Here is a 22,054-nt window from a genome sequence, read left to right as displayed (position 1 = left end):
CTGTGGACCTCCCTGCTGTGTCAGAAAAGGACATCCAGGACCTGAAGTTTGGGGTGGAGCAGGATGTAGACATGGTGTTTGCATCTTTCATCCGCAAGGCAGCTGATGTGCACGAGGTTAGGAAGGTCCTGGGAGAGAAGGGCAAGAACATCAAGATCATCAGCAAAATCGAGAACCATGAAGGCGTCCGCAGGTTTGATGAGATTTTGGAGGCCAGTGATGGGATCATGGTGGCTCGTGGCTATTTGGGCATTGAGATTCCTGCAGAGAAGGTCTTCCTGGCTCAGAAGATGATGATTGGACGATGCAACCGAGCTGGGAAGCCAGTCATCTGTGCCACACAGATGCTGGAGAGTATGATCAAGAAGCCCCGCCCCACCCGTGCTGAGGGCAGTGATGTGGCCAATGCGGTCTTAGATGGAGCAGACTGCATCATGCTGTCAGGAGAGACCGCCAAAGGGGACTACCCTCTGGAGGCCGTTAGCAAGCAGCACCTGATTGCCCGTGAGGCAGAGGCCGCCATCTACCACCTGCAGTTATTTGAGGAACTCCGCCGTCTGGCGCCTATTACCAGCGACCCCACAGAAGCTGCTGCCGTGGCTGCTGTGGAGGCCTCTTTCAAGTGCTGCAGTGGGGCCATTATCGTGCTCACCAAGTCTGGCAGGAGTGCTCACCAGGTGGCCAGGTACCGCCCGCGTGCGCCCATCATTGCTGTGACGCGCAATCCCCAGACAGCTCGCCAGGCCCATTTGTACCGAGGCATCTTCCCTGTGCTGTGTAAGGATGCAGTGCAGGACGCCTGGGCTGAGGAAGTAGACCTCCGTGTGAATTTGGCCATGAATGTTGGCAAGGCCCGAGGCTTCTTCAAGAAAGGAGATGTGGTCATTGTGCTGACTGGGTGGCGCCCTGGCTCTGGCTTCACCAACACCATGCGTGTAGTGCCTGTGCCTTGATGGCCCTCTGGAGCCCCTCTTCTAGCCCCTGTCCCATCCCCTCCCCCATCCCATCCATTAGGCCAGCAACGCTTGTAGTGCTCACTCTGGGCCAGAGTGTGGCGCTGGTGGGCTGGGACACCCAGGAAAATTACTGTCGCTGAAACATAGAATAGAGCCCAGCTGTCTGTCTATCATATGGCCCTACCCAAGCCAGGGGTGACAGAGGAATGCAGAATTGGAAACCCTCTGGCTTTATCACAAAGGGGCAGCAACATCTCTTGTGTACTTTGCTCCTGTAGAAAGTTGTCCAGAGAACTCCCAGCCCTGGCCTGGAGTCAGGAGACAGCAAGAGTAGGGGCTTAGGGCATGGGGCCCAGGTTCCTGTGTAGATAATAACCTCTGGCCCCCAGGCCGGACTTGCTTCCCCAACAGCTTTGGCCTCCCCCACTGCTCCTTGTGCACTTCTCAGCTGTCACTGCAGTCACACCCTGCACTCTCCACCTCCGTTCTACTGTGCAGCATCTCCAGGCTGTTGCTATAGTGCCCACCTGAGTGTCAATAAACAGCAGCTGAAAAAAAAAACCTCAGAAGGGACACCCTACTAGCCTGAAGACTTACTAGTCACCAGAACATGTGACCATTTAAGCCAGAAGATCAGAGATGAAAGAGAAACCAAGGGACAAAGCACCCATCCAAAAAAGACAAATACAGGAATGAACACCTAGACCTATAATCATCCCAAATCCAGATGTCTAAGCACCACTATAAAAACATAATAACAGAAAGGCAACATGGCACTTCCAGAGCATGGCTATCCTATGACAGCAAGACATGAACTTATCAACACAGCTGAACATTAAGAAATGACCTTACAGATGACACCCTACAGATGACTTTATAAAGATGATAGCAGCCTTTAAAGGGGAAATGAAAAACTGTTTTAAAGAAATGGAGAAATAGGCAAACAAAAAATTAGAAGAAATCAATAAATCCACTAACAAATGCCAACCCAAGAAGAAAAAGAACAATCAAACAGGTGAAGAAAACAGTTTAAGACCTGAAAATGCAATAAAGAAAACACAAACCAAGGGAATTCTATGGTGTAGGAAGTCCTTCTGTATTTGTCTTGCTTTCATTGGTTATTAAAGAAACTGCCTTGGCCTAGTTGGTAGGGCAGATCTCAGGTAGGTGGGGAAGACAGAACAGAATTCTGGGAAGAAGGGCAGAGTGGCAGACACATAGGTTAGAATCTTGCAGGTAAGTTACGACCTCGTGGTGACATACAGATTATTAGAAATGGGTTGAATGAAGATGTGAGGGTTAGCCAATAAGAGGCTAGAACTAATGGACCAGGCAGTAATTAAATTAATACAATTTCTTTTTGGTTATTTCAGGGATTAAGCTAGCTAGGCGGTGGGATGTGGCCCGCTCCTCCTACTACAGAGTGGCACTCCAATGTGGTAACAAACTCCATGTAAAACCTGAGAGGGCTTAAAAAGGAATTCTAGACACAAATATAGAGTTTAGCACAGCTGGCGGCGTGCCATAGCTCCTTTAAGAGAGAATGTCCTGACTCAGCAGCCTTAAAAAAAGTGTACTGTTTTAAAACATGGCTTCCTGGGCTCTGCCACCTGTGCAAACTTTGGCTGTGGAGCATTTGTGGGCTCAGATGTTTGTGTGCCCACTTGGGGTTGGGAACAAAGTACCTGAGACCATGCCTGTGATCAGTGCTCCCTGCCTGGGCAGGTGGTGGGATCAGGTTTACTAGGCATGCACAAGCAGGAGAGCATGGTGGATTTCTGCCGCCATACACAGAGATGTTTCCAGGCTGCACAGTACTCTGTGTGGCAGATTTGGCTGTAACTCAGATCAAAAGAGTTTATGTGCTGCATGCTCATTCTCAGAGTTAAAATGCTAAGTGCAGCTCCTACCTGGTGGCCCCAGAGCTAGCAGAAACGGTACATCCACCATTTTGAAATTGGAGAGAGGTGGAACCAACATCCAGGGCAGCTACAATCAAGATGCTTAGCACTTTAAAAGCTCTTCAAGACAATAGAGAATTAAAGATAATACAATAGGACATATTCAGACATAAAAGACCTCTAAATGGGTCACAATGTTGGATAAATGTACGACGGCTTAGGAGAGAGAAGAAAAAAGGTATAGAGTAATAAAATAAAGTTAATGCTAAAAAAGGGTAAAGTTTTTAAAGAGACAGAGTACAGATGGTCATTGATTTAAAAATAAAGAAAAAAAGCAAAGTAAAATGGAAAATTCACAGAGAGTCTGGATTCTATGTATTATTGTGTTTTCTTTGATTTTTTGACTGTGAAGGAGCTAAGTACAGAGAGACATTTCATTGTATGGGCTAAGCTAAACCAGCATGTATATTATAAAGGTATAATGACTTCAGAATTTGGGTCTAAGGATATGATGCTTTGGAAAAGAGGTTCTTCTTTTGTTTCACAGAAGATGAGAACCTGTGTATTGCTTCTAGACCAATATGGTTTGATAGACCACACCCTCCAGAAAGGTTGCTGTGAACACTCTCAAAAAATTACTTCACTCACTGCTGACTGAGATGTCATATTCCCATATGTCCATATTCCCAAATATTGTTTATAAATGTTCTTTTATACTTAAAGAGGGATATGATATAGATATGAATAATTTACATTGGTATATATTTTGATTTATGGATACAAGTTTAAAGTCAATTTTATTGTATGTATATGTATTTCTGATCTTGGTTAAGGTATTGTGATTATGTAGTTTATTTAAAAAATGTAATGTATAATTAGGAAATACAGGTTGTTAATGGATAATCATCTATAATAGTCAAGTTTGTAGTCATGTTAGTTAGATTTTCTAAATGTGCATAGATATATTTCAGATAGACATTCTTCATATCTTTCAAAGACTACAGAATATGACATTTAAAATATTTTAATAAGTTAGGGTTTTTCATGACAATGAGACATGTCTGCATTTGGCAGCACAAGGTACTTCAAGAGGAAGATGCTCCTTATAGAGTTTGATAGCCATTTGGGTAAGAAACTGCTCTTGCCTGGACTGATGCATGAACTGGACATGTAGTACCCACAGAGAAATGACTGCTGAACTTGCCCAAAGGTGATATGGTCCTTCAGGGCTCCTGCTTCATGAAAGAGTCTGAGAGACCTTCTGTAGGACACAGAAAAAAGTGACTTAACTATCTTTAAAATTTCCTGCTTAATGGAAATGTCTGTTGGATACTATGGGCCTGTAGGCTGAAAATGGATGCCCCAATGGTACAGAAGAACTTTGGGTGACTGTACAGGAAGCGAGATGTCTCTGTCATTTCTAGAGTTTTGGAAGTTGTTTACTTCTCATTTATATAGGTAATATTATATTCTTCTGGAGTCTTTGATAGAGTTGAAGACTAGATAGATAGTTATAGTTATAATTTTTCTTTGTTATGATAAAAGATAAAATAGATCTAAATAATGTAATTGTAATTCTTTCTTGATACCTGTTATATGTAATTTTACTATGTTAAAGCCTTCCTTTTTGCTTAAACAGAAAAGGGGAAATGGTGTAGGAGGTCCTTCTGTATTTGCGTTACTTTCATTGGTTATTAAAGAAACTGCCTGGGCACAGATGCGGCACAGAGACCGGCACAGACGCGAACTTATATATTTTTTGATGGTTCAAGCTTGAAACAGTGAAGCCCACACTGAGAGCAGATCATCCCACTACAACTAATTCAAGTAGGTGTTTTGATGGCTGGCCTGCAGAGTGGTAGGCCTTTTGTTGGAGAGGTCCCTGGCGAACAGGGAGCCTGGTCCTGTCCCTGACGACCCTCCTGAGTGGTGAGAGTGTTCTTGACCTGCGGCGGGACCCAGGAAAAGGAGTGGGGGCATTCCCTGACCTCCTTGACTCCCTGGTCAGCCTGCGGGGCTGCTCCCCTCTGCTGGGGATGCTCCTCCTCTGCTGCGACCTCTCTCTCCCTGGCCCATCCCAGCTCGCCTCCAGAGGCTTCCTTCCTTTTCCCTCCCTTCTGTGGGGCCACAGGATCACCCAGTTCAGCCTTTTTGGGTGCTGGGTCGGGTGCTCGGGGCAGAGGGCAGTGGGAGTGTCTTTGTTTTGGTGGCTGGCCTGCAGAGTGGTAGGCCTTTTTTTGGTGAGGTCCCTGGCCAACGGAAAGCCTTGTCCTGTTCCTGTAGACCCTCCTGAGTGGTGAGAGGGATCTTGGCCTGCAGCAGGAGTCAGGAAAAGGAGCGGGGGCATTTTGTAAGCGGGGCCCCTGGCCAGCAAGGAAATCTGATCCTGCTTGAGAAGACCCACTAGACAGCATCGGTAGGAGGAGATGGGCAGGTGCGAAGGCAAGAATTCACCCAACAATCTGAAAAACAACATGAAAACACCAGAACCCAATGATCTTACAACAGAAGGACTTGAACACCCTAGCAGAGAAGAAGTGGAAAAAATTGACTTTATGAAAGCAATAGAGTCCCTCAAACAATATGTAAAAAATGCCCTTATAGAAATGGATGAGAAGTATAACCAAAAGTTTGAAGAAATGAGTAAATACATACATGATACCCTGGGAAACCAAGAAAAAACAATCAAACAGGTAATGGAAACAGTTCAAGAATTGAAAACTGAAATGGAAGCAAGGAAGAAAACACAAACTGAGGACTGGCTGGATATGGAAAATCTAGGTCAATGAGCAGAGCCTACAGAAACAAGCATAATCAATAGAATACAAGAGATAGAAGAAAGAACCTCAGATTCTGAGGACACCATAGAGAAAATAAACGCACTGATAAAAGAAAACAGCAAAGCCAACAAATCCTCATCACAAAACATTCAGGAAATATGGGACACAATAAAAAGACCAAACCTAAGAATAATAGGGATAGAAGAAGGAGAAGAGTCATAGTTCAAAGGCCCAGAAAATATTTTTAACAATATTATGGAAGAAAACTTTCCCAACCTAAAGAAAGATATTCCTAAGAAGGTTCAAGAAGCATACAGAACACCAAATAGACTGGATCAAAAAAAAATCCCCTCACCATATAATAATCAAAACACAAAACATACAGATTAAAGAAAGAATATTAAGAGCTGCAAAGGAAAAAGGCCAAGTCACTTATAAAGGTAAACCTATCAGACTTACACCTGACTTCTCTATGGGAACCATGAAAGCCAGAAGGTCCTGGATAGATGTACTTCAGAAACTAAGAGAACATGGATGCAAGCCCAGACTACTATACCCAGCCAAGCTTTCGTTCACTATAAATGGAGAAAACAAAATTTTTCCAGGATAAAAACAAATTTAAACAATATGTAGCCACAAATCCAGCCTTACAGAAAGTAATAGAAGGAAAATCACTAACCAAGGAGTCCAACAATGACCACAATAACTCAGACACCTAAGGACTGGCCTATCAAATGGGCCAGGGCAGTTTCCTTATTAACCAATGAAATCAACACAAAAAGAAGAACCTCCCACATCATAAAAGCATCTAAAAGGCAGGGAGAGAACATCCAAATCAATCAAACTAGACATGAAAAATGGGACATAACAACAGATTCTGAGGAAATTCATAGAATCATAAGGGCATAGTTTAATAGCCCTGTACTCCATTAGTTGAAAATATAAAAGAAATGGATACTTTCCTTGACACATTACAAAAGTTAAATTAAGATCAGATAAACAATTTAAACAAGCCTACAATACAGTATAATAAAAGATGCAATTAAAGGTCCAACAACCACAAAAACCTAAAGCTACAGATTCAATGCAAATCTACAGATTCAGTGCAACCCCCATCAAAATTCCAACATGATTCTTCACAGATCTTGAAAGGACAAATTTAAGATACACATGGAAATGGAAACTGTTAAGACAATTTTGAATAATAGAAAAATTGGTGGGAGATATCACCATTATGATCTCAAATCATGCTACAGAGTTATAGTAATAAAAACAGATTAGTATTTGCACAAAAACAGGCACATTGGTACATGGAATAGATGTGAAGAACCAGACATAAATTCACACACCTATGGATACCTGATTTTTATAAAGAACCAGAAAAACACACTGAAAAAGAGACAATATCTTCAATAAATGGTGGTGGTCGAACTGGATGACTGCATGCAGAGGAGTATAAGTAGATCCATATTTATAACCCTCAAATCATCCTCAAATGAATAAAAGAACTCAACATGACACAGGGACACTGACACTGACAGAGCAGAAAGTGAGAAATAACATTGAACTCATTGGTACAGGAAAATAATTTTTGAAAACACCCTTGTTAGCATAGACACTAAGAACAACAATTATTAAATAGGACCTCATGAAATTGAAAAGCTTTTATAAGACAAAGGCCACTGTATTAGGGTTCTCTAGAGTCACAGAACTTAGGAAGTGAATCTCTATCTCTATCTATCTATCTATCTATCTATCTATCTATCTATCTATCTATCTATCTATCTATCTATCTATCTATCTATCTCTATATAAGGGAATTTATTGGAATTACTTACAAGCTGCAGTCCAACAATGGCTAGTTATGAATGGAAAGTCCAAACATCTAATAGCTGTATTGTTCCACAGGCTGGGTGTCTCTGCTAGTCTGCTGGGATCCCAAAGGAGGAATGGATGTGATTACAAGGCAAGGGAAGCAGATGAAGAGCAAACTCTTCCTCTTTCTGTCATCCTTATACAGGCTTCCAGTAGAAGGTGTGACCCAATTAAAGGTATGTCTTCCACATCAATCTAGATCAAAGGCCTGTTACCTTCTTGCCTCAAGATCCAGATCACAAGTGTGCCCTCCATTTCTGGATTATACTTCCTTTCAGTTTCATTCAAGTTGACATTGAGGATAGCCGTCACAGACACTACCATAAGACAATGTCACAGTGTACAGAATGAGAAAACCTTCTTACCAACTCCACATTGGATAGAGGCTTATAGGCAAAAATCTGGACATGTAATTATAAACGGAGGTACAGATTTGAACAGAATATTCTCAAAAGAAAAAACTCAAATGGCTGAGCAGCACTGAAAAAATGTTCTGAAGGCATAAGTCACAAACAATCCCACAGCAGTTTGGAATATGATTAATAAGGTGGTATTTATTTAAAGGAGAAAACACTTACAGATCACCGTCCCAGACAACAGCCCTCTGCGCAATCAGGAAGGAGTCTAGTCGCCAGAAGCAGAGCAAGAAGTAAGAGAGAGCAAGGAGGGAAGATGCCGCTTTTTTAAAGAGAGAGACCACACCCCAATGGGCTGGTATCTCAGTGGCTATTGGCTGGAGGAGCAGAAGGACCTCCCACAACAATGTTCAATATCCTTAGTCATTGAGGAATTTCAAATCAAAACTCCTTTCACATTTTAATTTACACCAATCAGAATGGCCATGATCAATAAAATAAATGACAACTCATTTTTTGGGGGGAAGTAAGGGTAACATTCATTCATTGTGGTTGGGGTCAAAACTTTTACAGCTACTCTGTAAGTCAGTGTGGCAATTCCTCAGAAAGATGGGTATCTACCCTAAGATTCAGCTATACCTCTCTTGGGAATGTGCCCAATGAATGTGTCGTCCAACTACAGAGACACTTGTTCAGCCTTGTACATCACCACTCTATTCATAATAGCAAGAAACTGGAAGCAAACTAGATGCCCCTCAACTGAAGAATGGATAAAGAAAGCGTAGTACATGTTACATGGTGGACCATTACTCAGCCATTACAAAAATAAGGCCATAAAACTTGTATATATACAGAGAGAATTAGAGAAAAATCATCCTGAGTGAGTTAACACAGACCCAGAAACACAAATATGGTATACCCGTATTTCTATGAAGATATTAGCTGTTAAATCAACAATAATCAAGTAAAAACTTTGTAACCACAGACATTAGATATAAATTACGGGAATGTGGGGGTGGGTAAATAGATCCTCCTGAAAAATGAAATAGAATAGATAGTTATGGGTAGTTGGGTAGGGGGCAGGAATGGGAGGGCCAAGTGTGGAGGGTGAAGGAAGAGGGGTCAAGGAAAGGAATGCAGGGTGAGAAAACCAAAATTAAGGGCCATTTAAGGAATAGTATGAAACCTAAGATAGTAGAAGCTTTGTAAAATATATACATATATGAAGGGGATGTAAATGATATTCCCAAATAATGGGAGAGGCAGAGTCCCAACTAAATATCTCTTTTCACCAAGTGAAGTTTCCTGTATTGGGAGTGGGTTATAGTTAGTTGAGGTTTTGGCCAAGTATTCTCATGGGAATCCTCAAACAATCCAGGCACTTGTGAAGGTATAGGTTGCTCTCCACAAACTGATGGCAAGGCCCCGTCGCTGAAGGCAGAATTCCTACAACCCATTGAATATGGAGAATTTTAGTTGGTGTCTACACTGACTGTTCACCACTATGTTCCAGTGTCTTTGGTACAAGAAGGCACTCTGCATGCTATTAATGGAGAAACATAAACACAAGCACAGCCACACACTTTGATTTACAATGATAGACTGACTGTAAGATATGCTAATACAGTGATAACTCAAAACCTATAATAGCAACCAACCAACATCTAATTTGACTGAAGGCCAGGAAATGAAAACCATACCTAACACTGCTTGGGTAACCAAGAACCTGAAACTAGGAAGCTCATGAACCTAGGGGACAGCTAAATGCTATTGTTCTTTAAAAATAAAAGTCACAGTAAGATAACGTCTAATGATTCAGCTATACTTTTGGATCAGTGTCTTGCTTATCTATCATCAGAGAAGCTATATCCTGCAGATGAGGACAAATACAGAGACCCTCAACATCCATTATGTAGAGAATGAAAGACCTTGTATCACTTCACCCTAAATCTGATGTCTGCATCAAATCCCATCCCCCTTCAAAGCTTGGGTAAACATGTGGAAGAGAACGTGGAAAGAGTATAAAAGCCAGACTGTATGAAGAACATCAAGAAAACAAGGGCCTCTGAATGAACAGGATCAATGTGTAAACTTCCAGAGGTGACATATACAGGACCTGCATCATTCTGTATCAGATGGAGTCCTAGAGCTTAAAGCAGAGGGAGACAGAAGCAATCTCCAATTGGTAATCACTTGAACACTAAAATTCAGTTTTCTCCAAGACTGTATCACTGGGGAAACAAACTACTTTGAATGTTAGGCTGTTTGTCTAGCATTAGATGGCCAAAACCAACCAACCAATCAACCAACCAACCAACCAAACAAACAAACAAACAAACAAGCAAACCAAATGCAGTGGCATCATTTGAGGTCCCTTGACTAGTAATGTCATGGCTTTTATTTATTTTAATTTTATCCTTTAAAATTATCTTATTTATTACTTTTATTTTTATTACACACACATCTATTTCCCCTTGATCTTTATCATAAAAATCCTTTGTTTTTATACCATGACTTCCGTTTAAGTTACCCGAGTGTGGGACTGAATATGGCACTGCATCTGTATCTAATTCATGTGCCTTCTTTGGGCAGCTTTCCTTGTGCTTGTTTCTTTCGTCATAGTCCAATAAATTAGCTGTTGTTTCATTTTATTTTCCTATAGAAAATTATTATTATTATTATTATTATTATTATTATTATTATTATTATTATTATTTTGGTTTTTCAAGACAGGGTTTCTCTGTGGTTTTGGAGCCTGTCCTGGAACTAGCTCTTGTAGACCAGGCTGGTCTCGAACTCACAGAGATCCACCTGACTCTGCCTCCCAAGTGCTGGGATTAAAGGAGTGTGCCACCACCGCCCAGCTAGAAAATTATTTTTTAATTCAATTCATTTACTTATTTTTTATCTGAACCACAGTTTTCCATCCTTTCTTCCTATTCCCTCCCTGCCACCTCCCGCCCTTCTGCCCCTACCAATCTAGCCCACTTACTTTTCTGTTGAGAAAAGGGCAGGATTCCCATGGATATCAACAAGACACGGTATATAAAGTTGCACTAAGACTAAGCACCACCACCACCTTGTATTAAGGCTGGTCAAGGCAGCCCAGTATGAGGGATAGGTTCTCAAAAGGCAGCAAAAGAGGGAGCGAGCGATAGCCCCAGCTCCCACTGTTATCAGTCCCCCAAGAAGACCAGGCTACACAAATGTCACATATATGCAGAGGGCCCAGGTCAGTGCCATGCTGGCTTCCTGGTTGCTAGTTCAGACTCTGAGCTCCTATGAGCCCAGGTTAATTGGTCTGTGGGTTTTCTTGATGTGTCTTTGATCTGTCTGGCTCCTACAATTCTTCCTCCATCTCTTCAGCAGAATTCCCTCTTAGAATTAGCTCGGCCTAATGTTTGGCTGTGGGTATCTGCATCTGTTTCCATAAGTGACTGGATGAAGCCTCTCTGATGACAATTAGTGTAGGCACTACTAATCTTTGAGTATAACAAAATACCATTAGGTATCGTTACATTGACATTTTTTTTCTCTCTCCAGTTTTATTTGGTTCTTTCCTTGGTCTCTGAATCATCCAGCCTATGGGTCCTGGAACTCCAGGCATTGTCAAGAGTGGGTTCACTTTTGTGGTATGGGTCTGAGGCTGGATGAGTCATTGGTTGGCAACGCTTACTATCTCTGTGCCACCCTTACCTCAGGATACCCCATAGGCAGGACAGACCATAGGTTGAAGGTTATGTGGCTGGGTTGCTCCACTGCAAGTCTTGCCAGGTCAGAGGAGGTGGCCATTTCAGGCTACATAACTGCTATTGCTAGGAGTCTCAGCTCAGAAATCCTTGTAGATTCCTGAGAATTTCCTTTGCATCAGGTTTCTACCTCACCCCCAATTTCCCACTTTCCAGTCATATCTTTCAGTACTTGCCCCCCCATACTCCCTTGACCTGATCCCTCATGATGCCATCCCCACACACCCCCAGACCACCCACAAAATATATTCTATTTCCTCTTTCCAGGGAGATCTGAGCATCTCCCTTGAGGCCTCTTTGTTACCAAGCCTCTCTGAATCTGTGGATTGTATCACAGTTATCATTTAATTAACAGCTAATATCCACTTATAAGTGAGTACATATTATGTTTGTCTTTCTGGGTCTGGTTTACCTCATTCAGGATTATTTTTTCTAGTTCCACCTATTTGCCTGAAAATTTAATGATGCCATTGTTTTTAACAGCTGAATAATACTCCATTTTGTAAATGTACCCAAGGAAATTAACTATAACCGTGAAAAAACCAGCAATAAATAATCTCACACCAGCAAAACCCAAATAAGGGAAACACAAACACACAGAGAGATCTACTACTACCAACACCACCATCAACAAATTAACAGGAACTAGCAATCACTGGACATTAGTAACTCTCAATATCAATGGACTCAATTCACCAATAAAGAAGATACAGGCTACCAGAATGGATACAAAAACAGGTTCCGTGCTTCTATTGCATACAAGAAACGTACCTCAACATCAAAGAAAGACATTACCTCAGAGGAAAAGGTTGAAAAATGCTTTTCCAATTAAACAGACTTAAGAATAAAGCTTGTGTCCTGCTTATTCAATTTGGACAGCATACTGTCAGCAGTTGAGGCAAGAGCACTTTTTTTATCCAGTGCCTAGCCTTTTTAACCTTTACTGTTGCTGGACCCTAACATCTTCCTGGGGGATGGGTGGTGAGACGGCAAGGCATCAATGATTCAGAGAGCAGGAGTCAGATAGAAGGCATATAACAGGCTCATTTATTTAACAATAGGGAAAAACTTATCTACCCTTCCAGCACCCAGGCATTCCAATCCATTGATAGATATCACATGATCCCCCCTCATTGACTATGCACAATCAGGACCTCTGACAGTACCTGTTGCTAGCCTCTAACACACCTTAAAATAATATTCTACAACACTTTGTCACAAAGAATGCAAACTCCCTGTGGAGTTTCTTCGATGCCCATCATCTTCTCTAAACTAGATTGGTCCTGTTAGGAGCAGACATGTCTCATTGTCATAAAACATAAAAGGGCCTATGTTAATAAAACATCTTAAAGGTCATATTTTGTAGATCTCTGGTGTTTGAAGATGACCTGTCTATCTAAAATACATCTCTGTTTGACTTTGAAAACATACCTAATATGACTACAAGTTCAATTGTAATAGGTGACTAATTGCTAAACTGCATTTCCTTATTATCCTAAATAGCTGGTAATTATAAATTACAAGGGCTAGAAATTTGCACTTCATTATTAAATGAGTTTCATAGGTACCATATCTTGAATAAGATTAAAAATGTATGTTCTGTGTGTTCTAACAAAAAATAATCTCAACTTTGTATCAATATACAAAATCCAAGTGAATGTAAAATATTTAAAAGTAGTAGTTACTTTTTTGGTTTAAAAGTAGATTTAATAATTTACCTTTTAATCCTATTTCTACATCCCCCCCTTATTTCTTTTCAGAGTAGATTCATAATCTATCCTTATACAAAATCATATCTATATCTCCCTCATTTTCAAAACAAGAACTCCAAATCTAATCTCCTTTCTTTCAACCTTCTTCCTGATGACAACTTGCAACCAACTCCCCTAACCAATGACAAATATCCATAACCCATTGAACAACCAAAATCCACCCACCCCACCTCTTGGGCATGTGGGCTTCAATGTTCTTAAATTTACTTCCTTCTATCTGGGGGTGATGACAGGGGGGTCCTGGAAAGAAAAATTTGGGTTAATTATCAAGTCCTGGAGAGGTAGCTGTATCATTTGTTGTCCTGTCCAGTCTCTACATAATGGGAAAGTTCAGGGCTTGTCTCAAGTCCTGGCTAGAATAGTCTGTAAGGCTGGATCATCTCAGCTAGCCACCTCAAGCATGCTTGAGTTTACAGAAGGAGAGAATCACACTCCAACTCTAAAGTCAGCTTTAATTTTTATTTGGACTGGGACTCCAAAAAGACCATTTCCGTTATATGTCTGTAGAGAAAAGCAGAAACAAACATTTGGGAAGATTTATGAAGTTTTACCCTTTTGGAGATGTGATATACTAATAGGCTAAATTGCTCTTTTTCTTGGGACATTTTTCTGCATGATTTGTTCTTTTTCTTCAGATGTCTCATTTGTCCAGTGGTCTTCATATTCCTTAGTTGTATGTCTTCACTCTCCTGAAAAGACAAAAACAAAACCCTTCCTCAACACTAATTTTGGGGAAGTTGTTTTATGGCAAGTTACATATGATCAAATGAAAAGCATTTGTTAGTTTAGATTGAATGGCGGTGCTTTTTGATTAAATATTTCCTTTTCTAACCAAGGGGTACCTCTTGTTAAAATCCAATCTTTATCGATTTTGATGGTATCCATAGCTTTTCTTCTCCTGTAGAAACAAAAGCAAAACCCCTTCCCCCACATAACACATGTCCTGGTTTCCAATCTGCCTTCTTTCTCCCAGCATTCTGTTCGGTCTACTCCGCCTATCTAAATTCTGCCCTATCAAAAGCCAAGGCAGTCTCTTTATTAACCAATGAAAGTAACACATAGATGACCCTCCTCCATCAAATAGGTCTTAATAATAAAAACCCAGAGTCAGATATAGGGGAAAATGCTGGGAGACCAGAGAGATAAAGGAGCAAAACCAGAGCCATCTTACCTACTCAACTTCTCAGCTGAAAAGAGATTTAACTCCTGTCTTCTCTTGTCTTGTTATTTCCTCTCTCTGACTAGGCATATCACTTCTTTTCTGTCTGTACAGACCTCCAGACCTCTATCATTTGCTAGTAGCTAGCTCTACCTTCTGATAGTCAATCAAGCTTTATTTGTATAAACAAGATATTACCAAAGGATGATGTCAATAGGACAAAATGGCAGAATGTTCTCTTGCCAAACCCTGAAAGACTGGTGCCTAAATCAAATTGAGCCTAGTGCCTCACCAGATCTTGATATGAGAATGTGTGGTTTGGAGGAAGAGAGGAAGGGCTGGTGAGACTGAGATTAAGCAGATGGAAGGAGCGAAAGAAACAGAGGCTCCCATCTTGATTAGGAAGTCCCTTTCCAGCAAGGGACGAGGACAGGTTGGTACCACTAGGAAAGAATGGGTGAGGGTAATACCCCTAAAGATGCAGGAAGGAGTAGGGTTTGGTAAACTTGGTAAGGTTGTCCCCCTACTCTGTTTTCTGCAACAGAGTGAAAATGGAAAGAAGCCAACTGTATTCATGAGCAACAAGGAAGCAGTGAGGTCTGATGGTCTCATCTTCTGTCCTTCTATCCCCCCACCAGGCCTCAGCCCATCTCTCCCATCAATCTCACACACTCCTTTTGAAGATCAAAATAACTGAATATGCTTGTACTATTGATGACTAATCAATAAGGTTGCTGACTTGAAGCAGAAGGCTGGAGAATAACTCGGTGAAGGACAGTGAATGTCAGACACATCCAGTGCCTGAGGATTGTGTTGACTTATGGCAACAATAGTCCACAGACACCTCAGTAATATGACAGCCCCTGTGGGACCCTAGCCAGTCATGTAACACAGAGTATGTACCTCTTACTAGATACTAGACCAAGCACTTCACAAATATTAACTTACATGCTTTGACAACTCACCGATTCCTGTGATTTTGTTCCCCAATGTTAAATAATGAAGGGCTTAGCATAGCTGCCTCTCTCCAACACCCTGGGATTCCCACAAACACAGAGAGTTACCCCAGCTGAATAATTATGTCTGCATTTGGCCCCTCAAAGCACTTGGCTCAGCACCAGTGTTCACGTGGTTAATTCCTGCTCCCTTACATCCCCCATGTGCATTTTGTGTCCCTGAGAGACTGTACAACAGTCCTCATCTTCTGTGGGACTCCTTTAGCTTAGTGCCCAAGGCCAACCAGCCCTTAGAGTGGCATGTGTAGATCCTCAGTAGAAGCCAGGACATACCTGGCTGGGCACACCGTCCTAGATGGCTGACCAATCACGTTCCTGAGTGCAGGCCATTTCCTTGTTCCTATCTTCCCATGCTCATTGTCAACCACTGCACGCAGACCTGATGGCCATCAAAAGTTCAGCACCAATTCGCAAGGTCTTCCCTCAACAAGAACTAAGTGCTATGTGGATTTCTCTTCCACACTTCCCTGTGCTCCCCAAGTCCCCCAGAGCTCTGAGTACCCACCATCACCCCTGTTTGTCGGAACTCCCAGCTCCAGCTCTTCAAATCCACACCCGGCGCCCTCACCAGCTGCTGCCACTTCAGGGCAAGAAACTGAGCAGCGGCTTGAGTTCTGTTTTCAGGTTTTCTGTCGTTTCCTGCCACACTGTCCTCACAGCTACTTCCTGAAGTTTGAGGCAGTTCTTTTGGCTTTAGATTCTTAAAACGGTTAAGTGTTTCTGTGTCTAGTATTTTGAAAAGCTTTTTCAGGTCATGGGATAGTTATAAAAATGACCACATCTGAGCCACATCCCTAACAGTTAAGACATGTTCAAGAATGCTCTAGAACCACTCTGTGTCTTACGTAGGACAGTTGCATCTAGGATAGTAAAAGAATTCAGAACAAGCCAGGGGGCTGTGGTGGCAAACATCTGTGATTCCAGCACTCAGGTGTAGCCTGGGCTACAACAAAACTGTTGTAAAGGTCTGGCCTGAGGGAGGAAAACAAAAACAACATTTGATGTGGGCTGGAGCAATCAAGAGAGGCTTCCTGGGAGATTGATCTCTATGTAAATCTTGAAGGGCAAGCCTTAAAAAGACCTCTTCATTACCTGTAGTGCTTACAATGAGGCTCACACAGAACTGATAGCAAAGGATAACTCCTGAGAAAGGAGGGAGAAAGTTTCCTAGCTTGTTGGGAAACTGTGTGGAGCCTGAGCTCACTGATAGAAGTCTGACTCCAGATGAATTTCTCCAAGAGCTGTGAGCTCTGGCACATTCCATGCTGTTAAGATCTGTGGCTCTGACATGCGCAGTGGTGCTCCTCAGACTTGGGGAGCCGCAGGAACGCCAGAGCCAGACAAAACCAGAGCGGATGCCGGGGAGGCAAGCCAGACCCGGGATCGGTGGCACGACCCAAAAGGCGGCCTGCCGGTTCATCCCCACGGGCACCGCAGGCAGGACAGAGGGTGGCCCCTAGCGCGGTCACTGCGGCGGCGGCGGAAGAGGAGGAGAGCCGGCTTTAGCAGTGCAACCGCCTGGTGCTCGAGGACACCAGCAGCTGGCGGCGGCTGCAGAGCTCGCGGGGTCAACGACAAGAAGGCTCGGACGACTCTGAAGTGGAAGATGAAGCAAACGATAATCTTCCTCCTCAGAAGAAGCTAGTTTGGGTGGATGAAGATGATGAGGATGAGGAAATAGTTGACATGATTTCGGAAACAATCAGTTCCCGAAAGATATAATGGAAAATGCCAGAGAAAGCAAACTCAAAAGATAAGCTTCAAAAGAGACTTAAAGAGGAATTCCAGCATGCCATGGGAGGAGCACCTGATTGGGCAGCCTGGGCACAGGTGCAGAAAAGCTTCAGATCATGAAGGTGGAGAGGATGAAGATGATTTGTGGCAAAGGACTGGAAATTTCATATCCACATCTACTTCTCTTCCAAGAGGACTTCTGAAGACGAAGGACTGCCGTCCTGCCATTGCTGAACGGACTACCGCTGCTCGGATGCCATCAGTGCGGTCCATCCTGGCGCACAGGTGGTGATGCTCCCTGGGCTAGATAATGCTATCTCGCTATTTCAAGGAGATGGCAAAACAAACTCGAAAATCCTGAGCATCTATTTGGAAAAATTTCCGATCTTTAAGGCTTGGTACACTGCTAACGGAGAAGAGCTATGAGCTGCAAGTGTGCACAGCAAGGTTCTTTATGTCTGTGATATGCGAGCTGGAAAGTTAGTTCCTGTACATCAAGTGAGAGGTGTGAAAGAGAAAATAGTGAAGCGATATGAAGTCTCTCCCGATGGATCCTTCCTGCTCAGAAGGGGCATTGCTGGGTTTTCTCATTTGCTGTCAATGAAGACGAAAGAATTGATTGGTAGCATGAAGATTAATGGAAGAATAGCAGCATCCACATTCTCTTCTGATAGTAAGAGGATATGTACTCCTTCTGGGAATGGAGACGTTTATGTGTGGGATGTGAATTCGAGGAAGTGCGTTAACAGATTCCTTGGCTAAGGCAGTTTATATGGAGTAAGCATTGCTGCATCAAAGAATGGGCAGTACGTGGCTTGTGGCTCTAAGAGTGGAGTGGAAAACATAGACAGTCAAGATTCTTGCCTCCAACAAAAGCCAATAAAAGCCACAATGAGCCTGGTCACTGGTGTCACTTCCTTGACCTTCAATCTCACTACAGAAATCTTGGCAGTGACTTCAGGAAAAATGAAAGAAGCTGTCAGATTGGTTCGTCTTCCTATACAGCATTTTCTAACTTTCTGGTTTTTACAAAGAGTGCTATTTCTTATGTTCAAACCATGGATTTTTCTCCCAGAGGTGGATCCTTTGCCTTGGGGAATGAGCGAGACAAAGCCCTGTTGTATAGTTTGCACCATTACTCAGATTTCTGAAGATGTTTTTGCAGAAATCCAGTTGAACTCATCTCGGTCCTTCTTCCCAGAAATTTCCCAGTGTGTGATGATATATGGATGATGATTTATGGAATCCATGCTAAAAATGAACAGCAATGTCTTAATAAATGTATGATAACTTTGTTTGAAAGGAAACAAAAATCTGTGGCCCTTCCTTTCTATCCTCAAGTCAGACATGCTCAGGTGACTTGTTTGGGCCAATGAAATAGACCCTCTCTGAGGCCAGGGCCACTGAGAGTTCGGAGGCCTTTATTGGCTGCTTTACAAATAATCAACCCTCAAGGGGAACTCCTCTGGCAGCCTGGGGCCCTCAGTGACAAAGACAATACAAAGAAGTACCAAGATAATCCTAAGAATTTGTTATTGAATCTGACCCAGGCTCTTCTGATCTTGGTGGGCTGTGGAATTGTGGCCTGATTGGCTTAGAGATAATGAACCCAGAAAGGGTCCCAGACAGGTTTCTCCAGTCTTGGACTGAAGAGAGCTTTTCAGCAGTGAACAGAGCATTCCTGCAGGAGAACAGAGAGTTTCTTCAGAAGAATAGAAAGCTTCTAAGATCCCTTCCAAATGGACACTAGACTTGGGACATTTTATTTGTTCTGTTAAAGCTGTTTTAAAGTAGAGAAAATGTAGAAATCTTTTAGCTAACCTGGAATTCTAATCCAATGTCAGAATTAGAAGTATCAGAGCAGACATTATAACACATCATAAGGCAATGCAGTTCTCTGGAGAAGCCACAGGACATTAGAGATCCGACCGAGAAAACTCATTTCCCCTTTACAGATACCCCACGTTCATCCCTTGAGGAGTGGAGTGTAACACACAGGAATAGCTTTGAAACTAAAGCGACTGGGTTCGAAATCCACTTGTACATTGAGCTAGCCGGCCAGCTTTTCCCAAGCAGCAACTTCATACAAAAGTGTAATTACACCCACGCAACCCGCATGAGCTACGAAACTCCTCCCTTGCATATTATAGGAGACTGATTTGCTGTTTTCTTCTGAGACAGTCTCTCTATGTAGCACAGGCTATCTTAAACTTATTAGATGGACAAGACTGACCCCGAACTTATGATCTCCTGTATCAGCCTTTTGGATGCCAGAGTTACAGGCAAGTGCCTAAAATTTTCCAGTATTCTCTCAGAACTATACACAAGGCTTCAGGACTTCACCCCAGCACTCTGCTCCTTTAACTCAGTCTCGGTGTGGATTTCTTCCCCCCACCTCGTCTGCTTTGGCTCCAGCAACTGAGGCTAGAAGGATGCTCACAGCCCTCTGAGGCTGGTCAGTGAGAAGGGAGGATTTTCAGGACTTTAGTACTCTGGGAACCATCCCTCCACCCTCCACTCTCCAGAGTGCAAACACAGGTACGTAACAACTGTGCAAACAGACAGCCTCACACAAACCTTCATTAAGTGACACTTTATTATTTTACAGTAGTTCAGGAAAGTCCTTGGGATGTTGTGACTAAAATGTAATCACCACAGAACATAGAGCTGATTGGTGAGCCCATCAGTCTTCTCTTCATCAGGTGATGAGCACAGAAGGGAAGACATCATGTCTGTAATGAGAAAGCCGGCGGTTAGCAAGGGGGCACAGGCACAGTGGTGTCACTCGTGACCATGGCTCTCAGGTCTGGATCAGGTGTTTCGTCTTCTCTTCCCATTGCCTGAGTTCTGTTCACAGAGCCGGGTGACAATGGCGTTGAAGATGGAATAACTCACACCCGCGTGCTGTAGCTTAGGGGTTCTTGAGGCTAGAAGTTGTGATGCTCCGGCTCCCAAGTGGCTTCAGGACATCTATGGAGGGACATCCAGAAAACAGGATGCACCAGGCCTTGAGTTCTAACCTGTCCTCATGGCCACCTCTGTTGTTATGGGAACTTTCCAAGGAGTTGCAGATGGGCTGGAAGTGGGAAGGCTGTTCTAAAAACTACAATTCTGACATTAGAGATGAAGGAATTACAAGTTCTGTGAGCTGCGGTCGAGTGATGGGTTTATAGAGGACCTGTGAAACACAGGACGAGGAGGACGTGAACCATCAGGAAGTAGATGGTTGCAAGCAGTGGCACTCGGGTCCAGCAATGGCAGAGTGAACTCAGAACCCGCTTCCATCCAGCACCACTCCGGGGCTGAAACAAACAAAACAACAACAAAATGAGGAAGTCAGCTCCATTTGTAGGCTCTTGCTCTTCAACAGTAATTCTGCATCTCAGCCAACTGATCCCATCCTCACAGAGGAGGGGCATCCGGGGAGAAAGTTTCCTCAGTGGCTGACCACCAATAACACTGCCCATCTCCGTACCTCAGCCCAGTCACACCACAGAGCTCTCCCTGCGTCCTTCCCTCTTACCCTTCGGCAGCTGCTGCCTGGGATGTCTATCCACACTGATGTCTTCTGTGAACCACCGGCACCAATGGTAGGAGTCTGGGCTGGATCACATTCACTCTGCCCCAGCCTGTGTTGAGAGAAAGATACACACACGTCCCCCGCCTGAGAATCTTCCCAGCCATCCTGGGAAGGTGGCCTAGGGGACTGGCAGCAGAGATTTCTCCCATAGGCCAGGCCACACAGTAGTAACGGAACTGCCTATTCAGGATGCTGGCTTGGGTGCTTCCGGCTGGGAAGCTGGTTAGTGTCTGACCCATGGAAGCACGACTAACAATCAACGAACTAGAATCCAATGCCCATTAGAAGTTCCACATTTTTTCTGGGTCATCCTTGTTCTCTCTCTTTTCCTCCAGCTTTCTTCTCTCACCCTCTCGGAGCGCCATCTCTCTCTTAGACTCTTGCTTCATCTGGGCTAACGCCTCCTCCAGTTTATTGACTTTTTGTATGAGCTCCTTCCGCCGACAAGTGTCCCTGGAACTTCCTCTTCTGCTCCTGTCTTTATTCAGAAGCTCCAGTTCCCGCTGAAGCCCCTCTTTCCTCACCAGCTCCGCTGCGCTTGCCTCATCCTGACTGTGATTACAAACGGCTCTGTGACCTTTTTCCTGCCTGCTCCTTTTTTGCTTCTTCAGCTCTGGACAATAAGTTGAGCTGCTCCTTCAGAGTTTTGATTTCAACCCCAAGAGAAAACTTCTCTTTATTAAGCTGAACCATTTTCTCTGTCATACGGAAGCTGAGTTCCGTCATTTGCTGACCCTGAATGGTTTGCTGGAGTGCCTCCACATCTTTCTTTTTCTCTTGCAAGAGTTGGTCAGTTTTGGTTATTTCCAGTTCCTTCTGTGAAAGAGCCTGTGAAAGGCCTTCCATCTTACCTGCGATATCCTTCACGTGTTCTGCCCCCTCTCACACCTCACTCTCCTTCCTCTGCAGCTGCCTTTGCAGGGTTTCTATCTGTGTGCCCTGTTGAGAAGACTGTAGTTGCACGTTATCCAGTTCTTTCTGTGAAGATTCAATTTTCACATCCTCCTATTTGCCTTCTATGCTTAGGCTGTGGATTTGTTCTGTGAGCAGGTTGTGCTGAGTTGTCTGGCTTTTGTAGTCCTAGACTGATGGAGGAAGGTCATTGGTTAATTAAATAAAGAAGCTGCTTGCCCTGATAGGTTAAAACAGGAGGGAGGAGTAAACAGAGCAGAATGC

The 22,054-nt window shown here is 43.2% G+C and overlaps 2 pseudogenes; both read left to right on the top strand.

The window, feature by feature from the left end:
- The window catches only part of LOC101985791, a 2,366-nt pseudogene extending 849 nt beyond the window's left edge, over positions 1-1,517 (top strand).
- A 15,309-nt stretch (positions 1,518-16,826) lies between these two features.
- Positions 16,827-18,729, top strand: LOC101985508 (annotated as a pseudogene).
- Positions 18,730-22,054: the final 3,325 nt, after the last annotated feature.

Source organism: Microtus ochrogaster, unplaced genomic scaffold (genome assembly GCF_000317375.1).
Source record: "Microtus ochrogaster isolate Prairie Vole_2 unplaced genomic scaffold, MicOch1.0 UNK77, whole genome shotgun sequence".
NCBI lineage: Eukaryota > Metazoa > Chordata > Mammalia > Rodentia > Cricetidae > Microtus > Microtus ochrogaster.
This window is presented reverse-complemented; position numbering and strand designations above follow the sequence as displayed.